The 16,169-nt window shown below is 32.3% G+C and overlaps 2 long non-coding RNA genes across 2 annotated transcripts; both read left to right on the forward strand.

The window, feature by feature from the left end:
* Window positions 1–2,122: 2,122 nt before the first annotated feature.
* Window positions 2,123–5,320, forward strand: LOC127721435 (uncharacterized). Its single transcript, XR_007991253.1, has 3 exons — window positions 2,123–2,362; window positions 4,446–4,605; window positions 5,171–5,320. It is a non-coding gene; the product is annotated as an uncharacterized LOC127721435 (long non-coding RNA).
* Window positions 5,321–6,442: 1,122 nt separating this feature from the next.
* LOC127721437 (uncharacterized) lies at window positions 6,443–14,434 on the forward strand. Its single transcript, XR_007991254.1, has 3 exons — window positions 6,443–6,655; window positions 13,362–13,628; window positions 14,175–14,434. It is a non-coding gene; the product is annotated as an uncharacterized LOC127721437 (long non-coding RNA).
* Window positions 14,435–16,169: the final 1,735 nt, after the last annotated feature.

Consider the following 16,169-nt stretch of genomic DNA (forward strand, 5'->3'; position numbering starts at 1 on the left):
TTTTTTTATGGGGATCGCGTTCAGATATATTTTTGTATTCAAATGTGTTATTTTACTTTTTGTTTTATCTGTTTTGTTTTTGTATCGGTAGTGGGCTTGGCTGTCGTGTTTTATTCCTTCTTTTATTTAAACGAAAAACTCTCCTAAACTTCATATTATCTAATATTCAAATATTTATAAGAAATAGAGCATGTGCTACCTAATGTACGAAAACAGATTTTATTACTAAAATACTATCCATATACCTACAAAATCTTAAAAAAAAATATCACTAATAATAATCAGGGTGACTTGTTGTGGACCGAAAAAGTATGGGATGTTACCAATGTCATGTCAAGAGATTTAACGCAAAAGTAATCCCTCCGAACAATTTTAAGGACGCCATCATGATTTGATTGACCATTGAGATAGGTTTCACTGGTCATAGCCACAATCTCATCCTGTTTCCCGCAATTGTGACAACGCCGAATGAGACTTATCTCTGAATGTGTACTTGTGTTGATGAAAACGACGTTTGCCACAAGTGGAGAAGGATCTTACCTTATAGAGAACCTGGTCTTGTGGTCATAAACATTTCGAGTACGATTATTGTCATCAGACTCAAATTTTGTGCTCCGGGTACTGAGTAAAGTTTTATGACTGACAGTCCTGAGTTCACCAATGGTTTTTTGTGGGGTTCGTGTTGGCCAGTCTTTAGTTTCAAGTGAAGTGTTTTGTAGATTGTTATTTGTCTTTTTGTAGTTTTCTTTTGTTGTCATTTTTATTCGACTAATGATTCGTGATCGTCCCTTTGGTGTCTGTCGTCCTTTTCTAAACATATGAATGGCGATAGAAAGAATGTTCAGAATAAGGCAGACTGCAAAATACAACAAAATCGAATATAACAATCCTTGTATTTTGCTTTTTCTTCAGGTAATGCTGAGTTTTTGAAATATGTACTGACATCACATACAATTGAATCATCAAAGATTAATGCTCAAAGTAACGGAGATACAGCATTACACATTCTTGTGAAGGATTTAAAAATACGTAAAACAACTATTGGCGAAACGATCATTGGTCTTTTGATTAACCATGGCTGTCGTTTAGATATAAAAGATAATGCCGGCAAAACACCGATTGAATATACTAGTATAACTGACCCAGTATTCAGATTATTGCAGAATGCCTCAAACAACAGTACAGGTAATAAAATATTTAGACGTTTGTTTTTTTTAAGTACGCCATTGTTTGCATTTAGAAAAAGTAGCATATACTATCATTGAAAGAAAATACAATTTATAAATGTTTATCTATGAGGTATTCAGTATGTGTAAAACAAGTTTAACTTTTTTTTATTTTCTAATGTCAGATTGGTAAGCTTATTCTTAAAGTCCTGTCACAAAAAATAAATGTATAGTCTAAACGACAGGTAAATAGCATATGAATATGCACATTTCTTGCAATACACTTGAATGCACAGTAAAAGTTTCAACTTGCTTTTCAAAACACGATACTGGTAGTTAAATAAGAATGCACGAAGGTACGTTATTCAACCAGAAATATTATTCTGTCTCTAGCACGACAAGTCTTTGCATGCTTTACTTTCAAGTGATGCTTTTTTGCTACATATGGACAACTCATCAACGTCGATGAATTAAGAAATTACTAAGAAACTACGGTTCCAACTAATCCTGGAAAATTTGACTTTAGATGAATTTGGCTATTCGTTTTATGTTACTTTTTATCATATAAATCCTAACGTAATTACGTATTTAAACGCCGTTGAATTTCTAAAAACAGAAACGTGCTTTTGAAGCAAGAATTTTATGAAATGTTACTTTCACTTTCATATTCATGAGACTTGGCCGTGGACTGATTTCGAAACCTCATTGGAAGCACGATGCTTTTGATGTGATTACGTCGTGAATTGAACGAGGCAAACAGTAAAAATAAAAGTGTTTTTTTTTCTCTAACATCACGTATAATGTAATGCACGAATTAAATGAGTAAACAGTTTCTCCCACTAACCTGTAATGAATTAACTAAAGACTGAGCAACATAGAAAACGACATTTGAAGGAAAGTCGGTAAATTAGTGACATTTCTATGTTAATATTATACTTGAACTTTTAGTAGGCGGTATCAGTACAAGCATTTTGAGAATTCGGATGAATGGGAAAGATGCTTTTCAGGCAGGCAACTTCAATAAGGCACTCAAAATATACACTGAAGGATTAGCAAATTGTTCACATAAACGAGACTTCAAAAATGAAGCAATATTGTATACAAACAGGGCAACTGTACATAATAAGCTTAAACAACATGAAATGGCATTAAAAGATGCAGAAACTGCTATTCAAGCTGATCCAACATGGCATAAGGTATGCAAAACATTTTCTATGGTTTGTTTGTTGTATGTATTGGTATTGATTTTGTCATGTTTTCTGAAGTAAAAAAAATGTGGAAAATATACAAAGCGTCTTTTCATATTACTCATATTGAAATGTAAAAAGTTATAGTTGATTTATTTTCTAAACAAACGTATTACTAAATTCATAAACGATTGGTTTATGAACATTTTACATCCTTGAAGCATCCTCAAAGGTGAAATCTAAACACATTCTTAAACTAATGTATCACAAGCAAAAGCACAAATGGAATTTATTCAAAATTAATTTCAAATATAACCTATAAAGAGAACACTTTATATTTTTTTGCGTCCGAAGACCTTTTCTGGACTTACCTTAAAAAGGAACGTTCATACCGAAAATAATCAACATCACCCACAAAAAAACAAATAATAATATCTTATAAGAATTACGTGGTTGACATATTATTTCTTAAACGATCAAATACTTTTATATTGTTTAAAAATAAGTCAGAAGGTATAAAGTAACGATACTGTTGTCAGGTAATTAAATATGGATTTTTTTGGAATTAATACTGATTCACTTATAGGGTCTTTGCATCGGAAATAAACACAGTTATTCTTAAATCAGTTGTTGGCACGATACGGGTTATGTTCTTCTTGTATATTTTATGATGGTATGATACTAAACCCCTAATGGGAAGGATTGTGCTTGATATTCATATGATGAATCAATCAGCTTAATTAAGGTCTGGAGCTGGCATGCCAGTAACTGCTGGTAGTCCTTTGGTAATTTATATTATTGTCATTTTGCTTAGTTTCTTCTGTTACCTATTCTAACATCGGACTCGGAATTCTTTTAAACAGAGTTTTACTGTGTGTATTGCTGTGTGTTTGTTTATTCTACATTGGTTAGAGGTATAGGAGAAGCGTTGAGATATCACAAAACATGTTTAACATTTTTGCGCCTGTCCTAATCGGGAACCTCTAGCCTTTTTCAGTCTTGTATGTTTTTTTTTAAATTTTGGTTCATTTATATGTTTCGGAGTTTAGTGTGACATCCATTTTCGTTGAACTAGTACACATTTTTTGGGGGGACCAGCTGAAGCCCCCCTCCGTGTGCGGGTTTTCTGGCTTTATTGAAGACCCATTGAGGGCCTTGGGCTGCTTTTCGCTCTTTGGTCGGGTTGTTGTCTGTTTGACACATTCCCGTATAACTGTTATTTCAAAGCTTCTGGTTAGAATAATACATAACCAAAAAGAAATTAAAAAAAAACAAATCCACTTCATGGTTCATAATGTTCTACTCAATGTGCCTTTGAACTAGTCCAGTATCCGTTTTCCTGTCACGTCGTGTTGTCATTTTTGCCATATCAGCGGGAGGTTTGGCTAGCCATAAAACCAGGTTCAACCCATCATTTTTTTCTGAAACTATCCTGTACCAAGTCAGGAATATGGCAGTTGTTATCAAATAGTCTGTTTCTATATATGTTAGCGTTTGTTTTTGTTCCAGTTCAGTATTCCTGTTGTTCCGTTCTTTTCCTCTTATAGTTGATGTGTTTCCCTCGGTTTTAGTTTGCAATTCGGATTTTTTTTTTCGCTTAATGGATTAATGACTATTGAACAGCGGTATACTACTGCTGCCTTTATATACCTGTGTTTTCATGCCAGCAATAAAGTACTGGTTACTAGTCTGTAGATACCCTCAGGTACTCACAGTCCGCCAGCATATGTATCGAACGAGTGTTGGAAAAAACATTGACTGTACCATTTTTTTTCTAAATTTCACAAATAAAACAACAAATAAAACTAGAAAGTTATTGTTACAAACCCGGTTTTTAATGGAGTTTGTATTGATCTGTATTTAGTTTTCTTTGGGTTTTTTTTGTATTTTGCTATGGCGTTGTCTGTCTTTAAACATATGAGTTTTGAATTTCGTCATGGTATCTTCCGCCATCTTTTTGTACATTTATTGACTCAAATATATGCAGAAATGGCTTCAATATCATGCAAGGACTTCAGTATAAGTTTTCATATATGGCTGATATATTTAGTTGTTGTAATCACTAAACTTATTTGTGAATTATCTTACACAGGGATACTGGAGAAAAGGAAAAGAACTTTGTATTCTGCGCAAATACGATGATGCATTTGAAACTTTTCTATGTGGATTTGAAGTCATTTGGCGAGTATGTGATGTGAAAGATAAAATTGATTTGATCATTGGTGCAGTTATTGCTTTTCCTAATATACGAGGTATAAACTATTTTACGCTGATAGATTCAAAACAGTATACTGATGTGCACAAAAAGAAAATGAATCAAAATGCCAATAAGATGTAATTTATATAAACTATGAAAAGACAACTCGGAATTTACATGTTCTTGTTCAAATAATAAAGAAGTTTGAATTTAACCTGAAAACTTATAGCCTAAGTTTAAGACGGAATAACTTTTCATTTTACCTATTTTTGTATGATTTGTTTTCAACAACAAGAAGACACCAATGATTCAGCAATCAAAAAATTAAGACAAACACCATCGTAGCCAAAAGAAAATATGTCAAACAAAAATAAAATACATAGAAAGCGTGAACACTAAATGCACATAAAATGATAGCACCTTTGATTTAATATCATCATATATGATTTCAACGGGATGGTGATACCCCCCGGCGTTGAAAAGTTTGTCTACTCTTAAAAATTATCAAAGATATACGATTTTTTAATGAAAGCGTTTGTTTTCAATTATAGAGTAAAAGAAATACTATTCATTGGTTGAGAGGAAATACCTGAAGTAAAGACAATTCTTATCTCTTTTAGATAAACATAAAGAAGCTAGATATACGCAGTTGGGTAAACAATGTTTTATCCAATTTTGGCCTGATGTACTTAATCGATTATCAAAAGAGTCTGAATGGATAGGGATCAGATATCTGATTTTAGGATTGAACATCGAAATCAAACCAGATAACACAGGTAAATTTAATACTAATAAATGAATTTCATAAAGCATGTTAACTTAAAAAAATATAGATCATTTTCAATTTACCGAGAATCAAATACGCAATAGATTTAGAAACAATATTGCGTCTAAAATTGGTTGTTTCAAATGAAGCTGGTCTATGGATTAGAGAGAGTGATCAATAAATGATAAATAAATTATCAATATTACAGAGCCTTTCAAAACAATGATCTCACAATACATGTCTATCTTTTATGCAATGATGATTAATCCAAACATGTAAAACTAGCATAGCTATCTTTAGTTATATAATATAAGTCCGTGTAAAGAAAAGACAAATTGGAGTGAAGCATATCGAATTCGCACAAACTCTGAAAACAGTAAGACTATATGTGACGCCAAGGTGAGCATTTCATCCTATGCATGCATCACCGCTTACACAATTTAAAAGACGCAGTTACATGCAGTAAGTTTCAAAGCCAGTAAGGTAACACACTGGTAAATTTCATATTATTGCAAATAACATATTTAATCAATTTTATGAAAAAAAAATTCTGTTACGATTGAGCTGAAAACATGAGACAAAGCAAGAACAACCAATCATGCTAATTATCGAAGAAATTGTGAAGTGTAAACTTCAATCGTATTCCCCGTAATTTTTATGGAGTAAGAGTATACCTAAGTACAAACAACCCCCGTTAAGAAAACACACTCTAGTATATTATCCTAAATTGGATGTATCAGTTTGGCTTGTGCAGTCTAGTTTAATTAGTTTTAACGGTATTTTTTTCAAATGAATTGAATTGGATTGGGCAACAGGCAAAGCCTATGTAATCCCTCTCCATTGTGCAGTCTAAAAGTACTGAATAGTAATAAAAATCAAGCAATATATTATACAAGAAAATTGAAATCATCGTTAATGTCATAACACTTAGCTTTCAGTTGTTAATAGGAATCTATCAGCATCTCTCTTCTCTCTTATTTAGTATTCTTAATTTAAGATTTACAGCAATATGTGAAATCCAAGTACTCACTGAAAAAGAGGTAAATGTTTGAAAAGACGTAATAAATATATCTGAAATAACGAATTATGAATTTTGAAAGATATCAGATATTCTTGCTTTCAGGCTGTGGAATTGCTAGTTTCTTTGACACAAGCAAGATGCAATTGAACACCGTGTTCAAATTTATAGAGAAAACTCAAGGTGATAGATCAGTAGCGAATTGGTTGACCCCTACACTAACAGTTCTCCTATTCAAGCATGAAAAACAATTTATGAACTTTAAGCAGGATGCCAGTGACACTTATATGCACGCTGCTGTAAGATATGCGCTTATTACAGGTAATTAGTACTAGATATAGATGGTCGAAAATTGTAAATAAACTTATATACAATTGCTTGCCCCTGCCTTGACCATCTGTTTTATCAACTATCATAACTAGGCGTAAGGAACTATCTAATCTAGAATGGTGCGAATACGAAAAATCTGTAAGATTATTTACAATCTAAGATCGTTTCCTCGAGCATTATTATGAAACCTTCAACCTTTCTTCTTTTAACAGAAGTATTTCTCATGAGATTGGAAAATCGATTTATGCCATTTTTGTTTCATAAAAAAAAGGTCCAACGTATATATGAATATTTAGAAAGGACTTGCCTAATTATCATCCTTAGCAACAACAAAAGAAACTTGTAATTGAAATTACAAATCTTTCACAAGTTATCTCATCAAAAATATCGTTTTACAGACAACAAATTTTATTCAATTGATGGAAGTTTTACTCAAAATACGGTCATCATTCCATTAAGAACCAATTGGTCTCTTCTTATTGATGACATGTCCTTTAATCTTTCGTTTACAGAAGATTTGTTCAAGTATGTTTTTTGTTATCTATAAAGTAAGGAATTTTTTAAAAGTTCAGTATTTTCCCTGTTCTTACTTATACATTCATATTACGTAACTTGTGTTAGTCCATTGGTCGAGATTAAAAACTAGAGGGTAAAGATCCAAAAACAATAGTTAAATTATGCAATATTCAAAGGTAAGAATCTCTCCTCTGTTGTTGTTTTATATCATATCTTATGGAGTTTATTTTTTATCTCCCTCTAGATGTCGTTTTGGTAATTTATGTCGTTGGGTTGCTGTCTAATTTACTCATTTTTATACATGGGCTTCTCATGCAAAATGTATCCTTTAACTAAATGTTTCAAAGTTTTATGACTTTGTTGATTGCATCTAAAGCACTCAACCTGAGTTAAAGGATATCCCATATATAGTTAGGTCTACCCTATTTTTTAATATCCTCCTTTAAATTTACAGTCAGGGTCGGCTATGAGAACTGAGCTGTCCGATACAACTGAAGATTCTAATGTTTCCATTGTAACAGGTCAATTTCTATGTAGCATATTTCCAGCAGCACTTTCATATAGAGTATAAATCTACCATAGAGGATTGCCACTTACAAGGAAGTTATTTAACAAAACGTTCTGAATGGTAGGACTAATCCATTGGAAATTTTACGGACGTTATCTAGATTTTGTTGATCATTATGGAATATTTGTGTCACAGATGTTTGATTTGTCGTAGCCACAATTACTTATCTTTTCCAAATTTTGACATTACCAGAAGAACTATTATTGGGATTTTACGAAAGCCGAGAAGGATCATTCAAAATTCAAAATCCAAAATTCAAAACTCTTACATTACTCTATCATGTTTCCCCGCGCTTATGAAAGACAACAAAGTTCGCACTTTAATATACTACTGAAAGCTATGTTATAAAGTTTGTTAAGATCACGAACCCATTAAAACAAGGACAATGGTCCGTAAAACCTTCATAGGGATTCATCCAACTTTACTCTTTGAAACCCTTGGTAACACAGCGTCCTTGCAAGTAGCAACCCTCTATCAAGAAAATAGGAAAGAAAACGCAAGCCCTATACTATCGTATCGTATCGTATATATATTCAATGTGTAGGCACAGCTGGAGAATGTCGCTTCACTGAAATAGAACGTTCACAATGGAAAAAATGAAATCATCGCTTTTTCGTAAAATTTTAGATGTCAACCGACCCTCGTTGTCAAATTCTGAATGTACTGACTTTACTGTTCTGTACTGTACCCGTCGCCAGGTAAACTCAATTTGCGACAGTTAAACTACCGATGGACGTCCGCAAAGCTTCAAATACAGTACAGTTATCTCTAAATTGGTCATCCCTTGGTCTTCTTCCGATCGGCAGTAAAACGCATGTCAAATCAAGTCCTTTAAGTTGTGCGGGACGTCATATTGGGAACGTTTAATCCGATGATTCGTGTAGAGAGAATGCCACGATCTCTGCACGTTAAGAACCTAGCTTGCAACAACTTTTGAGGGGCCTTAATTGTTGCAAATTCTTTTCCTACCCAATATATCCTTATTTCCAGTGGCATTACAAATTTCTCGCCCTTCATCACGGTCGACCGTCCATTACAGGACCTAGCTTTTGTATTAATTGTTATTTTTCTCTCGTCATAAATATGCATGAAATATTTGCCACTGGAGGTTAAGCAAAATACAACCAATCTCTTATTATAAACCCGGTTTTCCAAAGGAAGAATCTAGTTATAAAAATAGGTATGTACATACAACAGACAGATTTTGTGTATCCTTAAACATGTTAAAGTTTATCAAATTTTGATGATTTTATGTTGTTATATCAGCAAAATTCAAGTCAAGTTTTTGACAATTTTCATTTATGATATTTAGGAGTCACGCGGTCTATGATTGAACGAAATATGACAACATTTGTCATTAACTTGTGTAATTCAATTTATACATTCAGAAGAGATATATATACATTATTTGTCATGTATGTTGTACATTTGAATTACGCAATGTCATATTTATCATATGTGCTTTGTCCAATTGAATATTTGTTATTGAATGTAAATATATAATTTTATAAAATCGAATGAAGTCTTGAGATCGCCCAGAATCGATGAATATTATAGAAAAGTCAAAACAAAGCACAAAATTCATATATAATAGTTTCATAAAGCTGCCACAAGTACAAACTTTACTAAAAATAGATGCAAACAATAAACACTGTAAACATATGCGTTCTACAGTTGAGCTCGACAAGCCATTAGGTTATTGACCCAAATTTATTTGAGAATGCAGATCAGTAGCTCGCCAATAAGATGTTGGTGCATCGATATGATATACTAGAATTGTTATCTATATATATATATATATATATTCTAAATATATCATACTGATGAAGGATATCTGTTATCCGAAATATTTAACATTTGTTCATTTTATTATTATTTTTTGGTGATGTTGTACCCTTTTAGACTTCTTATATATTATATTTTGTAGTGTACTGTATCATAATTATATGATCCATCGCCCCGTAAGATTTATCGTTGGCTATTATTCAGTCATTTAATATCCTAAATATATGATATATAAGAAAAAATGCATAAAAAGCAGCAATAATATATTGTAATAAAGTTTGTATTTCTCACCTCTGGACACTCGAACCCACAAACACATAAGAGGCGAAGAAAAGAGCTACCACACAATTAAATTTCAAATAAACATGAATGCACCTATATAACAATAACCAAGTGCGTTTCAAAATACTTGATTATGACATTGTATTTTATTTACAATAGTTTACCTATATAAAATATAAAGGTAACGTTGAACACACGAAAGTTGTAAATCTTTCTCCTGTTTTTAAACAGTCACCCAGATTACCACAACCATTGATTGTCCCTCTGGTATCTTTCGCCCCTCCTTTACTGAAGGTGAATGTCGTTATAATCTGTTTCACGCATAAGGCTGATAAAATGAAAACTATGTCAACTATTTAAAATAACCAGAACAGATTGTGATATATTAGTAAGACACGTGTATTTGAGAATGTTTTCATGAAAATTAATAATGTTTCAAATTGTAAAAAAAATTACATTTTAAGAATCTGCAAGATCTCCAATCACAGGCGCTTAGAGGATTGGACCCTTCTTCTAAATTTCATTTTTGTAATTTGTTTAAAATTGGAATACAGGGGCATCGGTCATACAATACTCTTATTGTTAAATCAAACGATGATAGCAAGCATATGTTGAGAAGTGGGGAAATAAGTAAAAGTACTAAAAAAATTTAGAAATTTTACTTAAATTTAATAAAAAAAATAAAAAAAGGGGCATTCCCCAAGCGAATGTGACTCCAATATGATAGGCATGGTTTTTGACACTAGATTTCTCACTGACAGTGTTAAGATGCAATAAAAACATCCGGAAGCACTGGGTAAAATTGATATCCAGGAACATTGCAAAACATTTTCGCCCCTTACAAAGGCGATTTCGGGTTAAATAAATAACAGAAATAAATTAATAAATAATCATTAAGAAACAAAGTTGAAATTTTATAACACAATCAAATATAGTATGTCAAAATTATGTAAGCACGTCCGGTACAATGAAAGAAAATTTGTCTTTTCGGACACAATGCGAAATGCTTAATTTCTTACAGTATAAAATTCTCAATTTGTTCCCTGTGTGAATAAAAAAAACATCGCTACGGTCTCATTCTTCGCCTGCCTATTCTCTAATTTTACACCTAGCTGACAATAATTCTCATTCACTACACCGAAAAGAGGACGCAATATATTTTTGTGTTGTATAAATGAAGATGGTGCACAATTTGCCACAAAAAGGTTCACCTGCATTCTATATCAATGTAAACAATTATAATATATGAAATTTGGAATAGGTACCAGATTTAAGCTTCATAATATCTGAAAACATTCTGTTTTTAAGTGAAATATGTAAAAAGCCCCGTTTGTTTACCAGCATGTGCGGATTCAAGCTGGCACCCCCCCCCCCCCCCCCCCTTAAAAAGAAAAAATAAAGGTAAATTTACAGTCAATTTTAGGTAAAAAATAAAGTCCTCTATTTCCTAATGCCAATGAACGTAACCCCCATCCCACCCCTAATTTGACACCAAAGCCTGGATCTGCGTCTGACCTTTTACCTTCATAAATGTTCAGATCAGTTAAGCATGAGGTAATTTTTAAACGTTAAATGCTGGCGCCCAATTTTTCGATTAATATATGGTATACATGTACTGTGCATTGCAAGTTACTATTTTATCGCTCGAGAATAGTCCAATTATTTACTGATACATCACTGAGTGACTAAGTGTATTCTACGGGGAAAATGTAAACATTTCAGTTTTACCCGGAAAATCTACACTTAAATTTACGACAAAAGGGACCTTTTTGAACGGCGATGTTCCTTTCGCACCATCTTACGGTGTTTATATATCACAACTCGTTCGCTATGCCCATATCTGTTGAGACGTTTTGCATTTCAATGAATGTAATCTATGTAATACCTGTAAATTGTTAAGTCAGGGATTTCGTTACCACAAATTACTTAAAACCTTTTCTAAATTCTTCCATAGATATAAAGATTTAGTTTGGAAGTTTGATTGTACCTGTAGAAAACTTATTTTTAACGGGATAGCACATCCTAATTTTGTTATTCAGTGGTTCTCGGTTGTTGCTGGGTATCATATTTGTTTTTCGTTCATTATTTTGTACATAAATTAGGCCGTAGTTTTCTCGTTCGAATTGTTTTACATCTGTCATTTCTGGGCCTTTTATAGCTGTCTATGCGGTATGGGTTTTACTCATTGTTGAAGGCCGTGCAGTGACCTATAGCTGCTAATTTCTATGTCATTTGGACTCTTGTTAAGAGCTGTCTCTATGGCAATCATACCACATCTTCTTATTTTTATATTATGATAATTCTCAAGTTATGAACTGAAGAAAAACATGAAACATTCGAATAAGGATAAAGTAACCCTCTCCCGGAGTATAAGTGATAACAAGAAATTTTTCATTTTTATTGTTTGTCTGTGCACAATTATATTATTAATCTACGGTATATATAAGATCAAGTGATAAGATTAAGATAATATTTGTTGTGTTTGGATTTCAACTGTAATACTAAAGGATTATCTTTCTTGATTTGCGAGCTCTGAATTTTGAATTTTGAATTCTGAATTCTGAATTATGAATGATCCTTCTCGGCTTTGGTAGGATTTTTCTTGATGTGATTAACATTAGGGGTCCCACCAGAGGAAAAAAAACCTGCTTATCCCCACAGGAAAACCTCTTACCACCTTCGGTATATTGGTAGGGTTTAAGTTATTCAGTCAATGGTTTTTTCGTGTTCCCTTTTTTAAACGACTGGTGTTTTTTTTCCTTTGGCCATTCTTGTTTGGCCATAGTAATGTCTGTTTTTCGTCGACTTTTAGTTGTATCTTTAGTGGACACTGGTTTTTTTCGATTCATTTTCTTGAAAAACATATGAAGGAATTATTTTGCTACCATTGCGTCGGTATAAATTCTATGATATTCAAAACACCTACAAAATTATTTTTGCGTACGGAAATTAGTGTGATACGTTTGTTTTGATGGTATCTCACGAGCAAAAATAATCGATATTATTTGTGCATACTAAATAACTGTATACTAATATAAGTATAAAAGCTTTGCCTTAGGTAAGGTTGCTGAATAAAACAAGGAGTGATGTAGACAAAATTAGAAAACATTTATTAAAACTGTAGTTGTTTTATGGTACTTTTAAGTTTTTGTTAAGATGCATTATATTGTTACAACTTCAATGTACACAAATTTAGCTGTGATATTATGAATTTTGATAGAAATGTAAAGATATGTTTAAAATAATATTGGTATTAAATAGATTTAGGGGAAATAAACTCTCCTTATCTTTTAATCGTGATGTGAACAAGTCAAAAATAAAAAAACTATTGGCATGCTGATATTAGCTTTCATGGCATTCAGATTTTTTGAGGAAAAGGGTATAACTATTTTGAAAATACATAATGTATATGATTTATCGACGAGCAGATAGAATGATTTTTTATCGAACTTACTTTTCATTTTCTTTTTTCGTGCATTTATTGACGATTGTTACTCTTTTTATGATAGACGAAAAGATAAACCACTATCAAAATATTTCATTCAGGTGATGTAAGTTTGCTTCAACTAATGCCTATTCATGGAAACAGATGCTTAGATACATATCGAAATGGTTATCAGGACTCGCCATACCATATCTTGACCAATAATAAGTATACACAAGACTTCCAGCTAATGAGGAAAGTCGTTTCCATCTTAAGAGAGAAAGACTTAGCTGTCAGTTTTAGAGATAATAAACACCATTTACCAAAAGATTACGACTTGAAAGAACAGTTTGGGGGATTACACGATGAACTAAAGAGAACATCGTCGAGTAAGTTTCAGATATTTTTTGTAAATAAAAGAAATTAATTTCCTTTCTGAAACAAGGTATCAGTGATTCCATGGTTATAAAATGATCATTTGAGTAAATTATAAAGTTAGGTTGTTGTTTTGTAAACGGTAATCGCCATATCTTTCTGTAAATATAAAATGCATTATGTTACACTATAACTTTCCAACGAACGTTTAGATATACAGGAGTAATTAAGCAGGCATTCCTGTCGGTCTTGTAGGTAACAACGTAGGCAAACGATCGTATTAAACGATTTTTAAGATGGAGTTTAAGATCCAAGACTTATTCCATACCTGCGAAACTGATTTGTGATCGGATTGTTACGTTTGAAAATAATGCAAGAAGACTGTGATAGTGATTGGTTTATTAAATGAAGTAGGAGACACTTTACCTGTGTCATTTTTTCAATTTTGTTATACTTTAGACATATATTAAGATATTTTCAATCATAATTAAATATTACACCTTAAAATGTTGGTTGCTGTTTACCATAAATATATAAGTTGATGTGGTAAAATTATTTAGGTGGAGACAGTGGTTTAAAAACACGAGATCAACTTCTTCAAATAGTTGAAAAGGAATTATTAAACAAAGACTACACAACTGCCTTACAAGCGTGTTTTAGTGCCCTGTCGACATTTAACCCACTCGAAAGGCAAAACATTGACATAGTTAACAAAGAACTGTCTAGTTTGTTCAGAAATATTACCGAATGCCATTTGAATCTTGGAAATATCGCAGCTGCCCTGATGACCGTAGGTGACAGTGTTAGATATAACCCAACATGTTATAAAGTGAGTATTCAGTACTGATAACTTATAGAAAATATAAACAATCCATCTAAGGTTTGTGGGTATCATCAGATCAGTAGTCTATTTTAGTGCTGTATAAGTTAATGATTCATTACCACCTTAAGAACTCTTCTTATCTATACCTTAGTTTTTTATAATTTATTAATTTATAAACGAGCAATTAAAGATAGGTTTTATTATAAATTATGTCAGTCCCGAAGTACTGACTACTGAGTTGATGATACCCTCGTGGCCCAACAGTCCACCAACAGGGGTATCGAACCAGTGCTGTAAAAGATTATAGAACATCACTTCATAAGTTCCATGCATCCGAAAACAGTTTTTAAAATAGCTATATGATCACAAACAGACCTAAATAATAGTCAAATCCATCTTTGCCTGAAAGAGTTGAAACCTTAGTTTCTAAATAATTTCTAAATGTATACTTAGTAACCAGACAATTTAATAAAGGTTTGTATTAAATCACTTATGCGCTGATGATACCCTCGGGACTGCCAGACCACCAGGAGCGGTGTATAACATGCTAGTTTTAAATTTAAAAAAACTTTTGAATGTATTACGCTTATAATCTCTTTTTATTCTCTATTGCCGGCATAATTTGATACTTAAAAATGGCAAAAACTCACATGGGGTACTCACCAACATTTCATGATTACGATAAAATAGATGGCGCTCAAATCTAAATATACTATTAGAAAAAATGACAGATTTGATTTCGGCATTTCTGCATGATCTCATTTGTAAATCACTGATAATACTGAATTTTATTCAAAGAATAAAATATTATAACTTACTTGTTATCATTTGAAAACGTCTTGTCTTTTTATCATAAATAGTATTTACATTGCAATGCGCAGTGCTTTTGTGTATTTACACTCTATTTACTTAGATGTACGAAATCTTTAGCGTTTATTTATTATTAATTTTACAGGGACTCTATATTGGTGGGGATGTTTGTTTTGCCAACAAAAATTATGAACATGCATTGACATCATATGTAAACGCGCTATTGAAGCATTGCAACAGTCGTAGAACTAACGATATATCAATAATTGTTGAAATTATAAAGAAAATTTGCCTTACTTTTATGCGCTTGGACAAAACAACAAGTAAGTATTCTATAAATAGTGCTGTTTGTTTTAATTTAATATACATAGTCTTTTCAAAACACAAATGAGTTCTTTTTGTTTTGTTTCATGTTTTAAAAGAAGCCACAATGCGGTCCTGCTATACATGGTTACGACACTACATGATACGATATATTAGACTCATTCGATTTTATGACCTGATTTATAACAAGCAATTCGACGAGTGTCAAAGATGGAACTTCTGACTTCTCTGACCCTTGTTGTGCATCTTTATTTGTCCTTGCACTGTTTTGAGGAGTTCGGGTTGCTTAATTGTATTTGTTTTGTGTTAAACTCAATAATTGGAGTAAAAAAAGTTTGTTTGAATTGTAATCAAGACAGTGTTTGTATCTTAAATGATTGGAATTGTTACTGTTTTCAATCCAAAACTGTTGTTTTCGTGTTTGTTTTTTAATAGGTATTTGTGAAAAATTGCACATTTTAGTCTGAATAATTTTCCATCTTGTTCTGCTAAATTGTAGATTTGTTTACACGTTTTGATTACATACAGTTGTCAGACTTTGTCTCTTACATTCGATTGTCAATTGGCAGTTCAGGAATCTAGTATCTAAAAACCAGGA

This window comes from Mytilus californianus, unplaced genomic scaffold, assembly GCF_021869535.1.
Source record: "Mytilus californianus isolate M0D057914Y unplaced genomic scaffold, xbMytCali1.0.p SCAF_1, whole genome shotgun sequence".
In the NCBI taxonomy this organism is placed as follows: domain Eukaryota; kingdom Metazoa; phylum Mollusca; class Bivalvia; order Mytilida; family Mytilidae; genus Mytilus; species Mytilus californianus.